General features: G+C 39.4%; 1 protein-coding gene across 3 annotated transcripts in view; it reads left to right on the top strand.

Annotated features, from left to right (window-relative positions):
• LOC107558341 (disks large-associated protein 1-like) overlaps nucleotides 1-7,442 on the top strand; it is a 155,917-nt gene that overhangs the window by 58,413 nt on the left and 90,062 nt on the right. For all 3 annotated transcript variants that reach the window (XM_016241997.1, XM_016241995.1, XM_016241998.1), the window contains exon 2: nucleotides 3,146-3,230. The gene's annotated coding sequence lies outside the window, so the exon portion shown is untranslated. The remainder of the gene's footprint in view (nucleotides 1-3,145; nucleotides 3,231-7,442) is intronic.

The following is a 7,442-nucleotide window of genomic DNA, read 5'->3' as shown; positions in this document are numbered from 1 at the left end:
TGATGGATGGAACATACTACTCCTAATCTCACATACTTTCTGTCCAATATAGTATGTGTGTAGTATCCTTTTGACAATTACCTCATCTCTTCTTTCAGCATTTCTGTATTTCTCTTACTTATTATGTGAACTGTTCATATGTTCTCAACATATTTTCCCAGGCGTCAGGTGTAGCCTGACCTTCAAGATAGTTGTAAGACTTAAGCTCTATTTAGGCTGTCATGCGTTCATCTATAACCACATTTGTGAGACGCCATCAGCCACCTAGTGTGTATAATAGCCATATGCATATAAATAGGTGTTCATCTTTCCATGCATACCATGTGTTGTTGATGTTGATTGAACTTGTTGGTGGGAGCCTACAGCATGCTGACGGAGAGGTGTGAAGCTGGAGTGGATGATGTGTCCCAGCTGAGCGTGAAATTGAAATCACTCCCAACAGGAGGGGCAAAAAGAGAATGAGAAAGAAAGACAAAGGGAGACAGATAGATAGATAGATAGATAGATAGATAGATAGATAGATAGATAGATAGATAGATAGATAGATAGAATAGAATATGGAATTTGGAGGCCAGGGCAACACCTTGAAATCTTCTTGAAATCTTCCAACCATTCCTAAACAATATGGTCCAGTTCTGATGCTCTTGTCCCCATTGTACATGCTTTCTGCGGTAGACAAGGTTCATTATGGACACTCTGAAAGGTCTGCGGCTATGCAGCCCCATACTCCGTAAACAGCGATGCACTGTGCTCTGTTGTAAAGATATAATCAATTTTATTCACTTCACCTGTCAGTGGGTTTAATGTTGTGGCTGATCAGTGTATAGCATGAACAACAATGTGCAGCTAATCCCAGCTAGGATGCTATTAAGAACTGCAGTTGGTTTTTATAGTTTTTTCCACATTGTAGTTAATTGCTAAAGAAGCCAAAGCATCAGTGCACAAAGTGAAAGCCGGTCTGAAACAGGGTGAGTGGAATGGAGTGACAGAGAGCGTTCTGCTCCACTTTAGCGCCAGGTTTTCCATTTCACACATCATACTCATTGGTGAAACCTATAAAGAAATTAGAAACTTGGCGGCAAATGTGGTGTATGATTTCCTTTGAAACAATTTTCATTCAGAAATTCAATTTAAATAAATTTCACAAATTATTACAAAGACATGGCACACATCGAAAGTAACAAATTTAATTAAACGTGACATTTGAAATGGTATTTTCTTGTCAAACATACTCCAGTAATCTTTGGAAAATCATTTTTATTTTGTATAGCAGGGTAAAACACTGATGCTTCGATGTTTAAAAAGGAAAAAGTCCATTCCTCACTCCACTTCCACCCTGCTCACACACTCTGGTCTGTAAATATTAAGCCAGTCAGCTTAGAGGACTGGAAGTAACTTGTATAATATGCTATACATGACTGGTGGTACTGGGAACTTAAGCTACATGTGTTCTCCGTCTGGTGCTTGAAATCAAGAACAATGTTAGATAGGCACAAAATAAAAGGTTCACACTAGTTCTTTTCTGGATGGTGTATGCTTTCTCTTTCTGTCTGCCTATCGCTTTCATGTTTTTACCCCTCACTTCTGTCCCTGGTGAGAGCATTTGGAAGCTGAACTGTCAGTTTGTTGCTTTGGTTTTCTCACTGTGCCCACTAAGTCTAACCCACAGACAGCCTTCTGCTGTACTCATAAACACACACATGAATACTATAGAATACACACATGAATAAATAGAGCACTAAACCACTGAAATTGCTCAAATGTACAAAGCTACGTGAATTTATTCATGGTCGACTCAGCCATATGAACAGCTTTATGTCAATGAAAAACAGCTTAACTTCAATGCCAGCGGAGCATGCGAAAATGTCATTATAATCCATAATTATGTCCCCACTGGATGCAACGAATGCCTCGTTTATAATGGGTTTTCATGTTTTTGTCTCGTCAGCCCAGCCAGACAGGGCATCACAATATGGTAAGGGGCATAACATTTCCGTCACACGCTTGAGGTATTCGGCCAATCACAGCACACCTAGCTTTTCAGAATGATGAGCTTTGTAAAAATCGACGCGTTTCAGAAAGGTGGGGCATAGAGGAGAAACAATAATGTACAGTATGTGGAAAATAATGTGTTTTTTGAACCTTAAACAGCATAAACAATTTCATTAGACCAAATACACAAAATAATGTTCTTTTTAGCAACATCATATAACCCTTTAATGTTTCATCTTTTGGTTATACTAGTAAAATTGTAAGCATACACAAACACATTCAGTCACACATATTTATTATAGGCCCTTAGTACCCGCAGAGAGCCTCATAAATCATTAAACTGTTATATAAATCATTGTAATTTTGTGGATTTGTGTGCAGGTGTGTAGCAAACGTCTCGGAAGTGAAGGGGATAGAATATGCACCAAAAATCACTTATGGCTTGTTCATTGTTATTTTATTTGTACCCTACTTGTATTGTCATGAGCAAATTATGTTTTAGGCAAAGAATACTGATTATAGATTATAGTCAGAGTACAGATTATATAGTAGTCTGTAGAGCATAGATTATATATTATAGTTATATAATACAAATTATTTGTTTGCAAAATATTATTACAAATCCAGTTAACTGTTTTCCATTTTAATATATAAACAAATAACATTAAAATGTAATTTATTCCTGTGATGGCAAAAGGTTATTTGATAAAGTTCAAAATAACAGAATTTAAATGAAACCGAAATATTTTGCAACATCATACTTTTCTTTACTGTCACCTTAATGTGTTCTTGCTGAATAAAGGTATTAATTTATTTTTAGAAAAAAAAAAGACTTACAAACCCCAAACTTTTGAATGGTAGTGTATATTGAGAAGTACAAATTTATAATCCATTTTTCAATCGCAAATTAACATGGGAAAATAAGACAGAAATGTACAAAATTATATCCTGTTGTTTCAACATATCTATTGCTCTGTAAAAATATTACACAATCTTTCTGCTAGCTGGAAAAAAACAGCATGTACTATACAATTGTTATATAATAACAAAGTGCAGGGGACAAATTTTTTGGTTTATCAAATTGACTCTAGACTGACTTGACTGAGACTTTAGTTTTTCACATGGCATCTCAAGCCTTTTTTTTGTATTTCAGTGAGACAGATGTCCTGCATGGAGGAAATGAGGAAAGAATTAAACACAGCCAGGAAAAGGATGAGTAAAAAGAGAGAATAAATCAGGTGAGTTCGTGGATGTTTCCATCTCCTCTGAATAGTGCATTTCCCAGAGAATCAGCCATTTTTTCATTGTCAAAATTCCTCCAGTATACAGAAATGTTTGCTCACTGGATATTCCAGTGTATATTCCACTATATTCACATACTATATCTGTTAGTCTTTAAATGATGAGTTCAAGTTTAAGTGTATGAAAAAAAAGCCTTATTTTCTGTCTTCAAACCAATTTCAATCCTAATGTTTATGAAAGGGAAACTATAATACTATATACAACTATTATAATAACTTTTAAATAGAGTTAAACATTAGAGTTGGCGGAAGATTACTGTAACAGAGACGCTGGAGTTTGGTTAGAATCCAAGAGCGGAAGTTTATTAAAGGTCAAGGCTTTAAACAGATGGGTCTGGCTCGATGAAACTCCTCGATGAGTGATGGATCCAGAATGTCCTGGGGCGGCTACCCATGACCTCTCCTCAGGTCCATAGCCTTCCCAGTCCACCAGATACTGGAGCTGACCCCCTCTTAGTCTCGAGTCCAGTAACACATTCACCCTATATGCCGGAGTTCCATCAAAGTCCAGTGGTGGTGGTGGTTCTGGGGCTTCATGGCCAGGGTCAGCTCCTGAGTGGACGGGTTTGAGGAGGGACACATGGAAAGAGGGAGAGATATGATAGTTAGCAGGAAGCTCCAATTGGTATGTTACATCATTGATCGGTCTTAGTATCTTGAAAGGGCCAACATACCTGGGACTGAGCTTCTTGCTTGGTAGCCAAAACTTGATGTCCTTCGTGGAGAGCCAGACCTTTTGTCCTGGTTGGTAGGGAGGGTGTGGGCAACATCGTCTATTGGCTTGGAAGTCTTGTGTTCTCACAGCTTGCTGGAGATGGACATGAGCACTGTCCCACACCCTCTCACTACGTTGAATCCAGTCGTCCACTGCAGGAACTGAGGAGGGTTCACGACGCTTGGCACTCTTTATATATTCAAGATTCTTATGGTCTGTAATCACTTGGAAGGGATGAAGAGCTCCCTCAAGCCAGTGACGCCATTCTTCGATCGCTGCTTTCATGGAGAGTAGTTCCTTATTTCCAACATCATAGTTGCGCTCAGCGGAGGTTAGTTTTCTGGAGAAGAAAGCACATGGATACAATTTGCTTGGTTGTCCTTGTCTCTGAGAGAGTATAGCACCTATGCCACAGTCTGAGGCATCCACCTCTAGTATGAATGGTTCGTTCGGATCAGGATGTTTTAGGATCGTTAGAATCGTTCCTTCAATGCGTTGAAAGCGTTGTTAGCTAAGTTTGATTAACATGGAACTCACACTTTTCTGCCTTGACATAATTCATTCTCTAAGAGCCGAGAAAGGACTGTTCTAACATGGGAAATGTGCTCATGTTCTGTCTTGGAAAATACGAGGATATAGTCGATGTATGCAACCACAAATTTATTCAGGAGGTCCTTGAAGATTTCATTATGACTTGTTGCTTAAAAGGGCAAAATGTTCAATATTTACCGGGGAATTATTTTGAAGCTTGTGGGGGCATCCTAAACTGCGGTGGCCTGATTCACCACAGTAAAAACACAGTCGTTGATGTCGTCTCTGTTCTCTTTCACTCTCAGATAGTCGGGACGTGTTTATTTGCATGGGTTCCTTAGGGGGGAAGACATTTCCACAGGGTTGGGTGTGAGATCGTTGGTTCGCCCATCTTTTCCACTTCTCCTTTTAGGAGCTTGTCTCATGAGGTTATCAATCCTGATGGCGAGTGTGACAAAATCGGAGAAGGAGGACTCCTCACCCTTGCGTGCAAGTTCTGCCTGAAGATCGCCGTTGAGACTTTTGTGAAACATAGCTTTTAAAGCGACATCATTCCATCCACTCTGGGCAGCGAGCGTTCTGAATTTAATGGCAAACTCAGCAGCGGAACGGTTACCTTGTGTCAGATTGATGAGCTGTGTCGAAACGTCCTTTCCGCCGTGAGGATATTCAAACACTTCACGGAGTTGTTGAATGAAGTACGTCACTGAATTCCTCAGGCGTGAATCCAAGTCCCAAACGGCTGCTGCCCAGTCGATAGCTCTGCCCGTCAACAGTGTCATGATGAAAGCGCACTTTTGCCCTCTGATTCGAATCTCTCTCCTTGATGTTCCAGATAAACTTGTACTTGGCGAATGAAGCCCTTGCGTTGCTCAGCGGTACTGTCAAATTTTTCAGGAAGAGCGAGACTTACGGTCTTAGGAGCGGGTGGAGGGAGAGATCCTACGTCAGGTGTTCGTTGACGGTCTGCAGCTTGGTGAGTTGTTCCTGATATTTCTGGAGCATTTCAGCTTGGCATGAGAATGCTGCTTGTAGATTCGACATTTCCACTGGATTCATAGGTGGCGAAGTATTCTGTAACAAAGACGCTGGAGTTTGGTTAGAATCCAAGAGCGGAAGTTTATTAAAGGTCAAGGCTTTAAACAGATGTCGGTAATCAGGCAGAAGGTCAAAGTCAGAGAAGCAAGCAGATTGTTCGTCATACACAAGGGCAGAAGCAGAGACAATAGTGGAGAGACAGGCAATGAGTCCAAACACAAACATCAGTCCTATCAGGCGCCAGAACAAAAGGGGCAGAGTACAAATACCGTGAGTCAAGAAGTCAGGCAGAATCATACACAGGAAATACTTCGCGATCAGCACATGGACTGGTCTCAGTTTATATGAGAGTCAAACAGGAAGTGAAAGCAGAGGAAGCAGAGGGAGTGGAGCACGGTCAGTACTCGGGCGAGGGCTCCCCCTGCTGGCTTGGCGTTACAATTACAAATACCTCCCCTTTTTATTATTTTATTTATACATTTATTTATGTATGCTCCTTAATTTTGTACTTATTATTATTATTATTATTATTATATTATGCACATTTCATAACAACTTTCATAAAGGCGTGATATAGAGCAATATTGGTGATAAAAACTAGCCATGTTTTAATGCGGGACCTCAAAATTGTCCCACAGGTAGTTGAGTCATCTGTGTCTCAGTGTCTAATGGATCTGGTGCCTGAATTAGTGATAATGATATTGTCATAGGAAACTAGAGATAGGAGTGAGCCAAAGTTTAACAAATGAAAGTTGTTTTGAGACACCAGCAGTCTGTGTCAGTGAAAAAGAGAGTAGGAGAATAGAAAGGAGATGAACCTGAAACCTAGTGAAATTGAATTACATGTGCACTTCTAGTACTCGCTATAGATTCCAGATGGTCGTATGTGCTCATCCACTAGTATCTGACATCACACAAATACAGCTTTACATCAAAACTGATATTGGAATATTATCAATTAAAAATGTGTTGTACAGCGATGAGGTTTCCAAAAGCAGATGTTTCTGTATCTGTAATCACTGATTTTATAGAAATTGGGAAGTGTGGATTAGTCCTTAATTTGGAAACATATATGCAGTACAGCATGAAATTTCTTTCAGTACCCCATCTGAGTACACACACACACACACACACACACACACAAACACACACATATACACACACACACATACACACACAGGCTCAAGCAGTTTTATAACTGCCTTTGAAAGTCTGAAATTTGGTGGCAGAGCAGCTGTTGTGCCAAAGGATTTGATCAGACGACTACAGACCTAAATGTGCTGAACCTCCACAGCCTCCCACACCCATAGTCTTGTGAGAGAAAAAACATCTCACATCTTCCTGATGTAAGCTGAAGCACACTGAAAGAGATTTTTAATTAACTGGCACACCAAACACACACACACACACACACACACACACACACACACACACACACACACACACACACACACACACACACACACATACACATACAAAACCACCTGAAATTGACCCAGGATGTTCCATTACTGCGTTCCAGCACCTTCGACTGAAAGAAAAAAAACAAAAACAAATATTGCCAGTTTTTTAGTCAATCCATTCCATTTCCTTTATCTTTTTGTTTGAGATGCTTTACTATATATATATACAGTATATATATGCATGCAGAACTCAGAAAAAATATCAACACTAAATATGCTTAATTATATTATCTAATGCTTTTTGAGTGGTGAAATTGTTGGGTCTGCCCACCCCAAAATTTAAAATAGTTTTATTAATATATTTATTAGAATTTTGCACAGTAATTTACTGAAATTATTATTTGAAATATATATGTATGCGTGCGTGTGTGTGTGTGTGTGTGTATATATATATACATATAT

This window comes from Sinocyclocheilus grahami, unplaced genomic scaffold (genome assembly GCF_001515645.1).
Source record: "Sinocyclocheilus grahami isolate Dianchi unplaced genomic scaffold, SAMN03320097.WGS_v1.1 scaffold641.1, whole genome shotgun sequence".
Lineage (NCBI taxonomy): Eukaryota > Metazoa > Chordata > Actinopteri > Cypriniformes > Cyprinidae > Sinocyclocheilus > Sinocyclocheilus grahami.
Note: the sequence above shows the minus strand (reverse complement) of the source record. Positions and strands in the feature narration are given on the sequence as shown.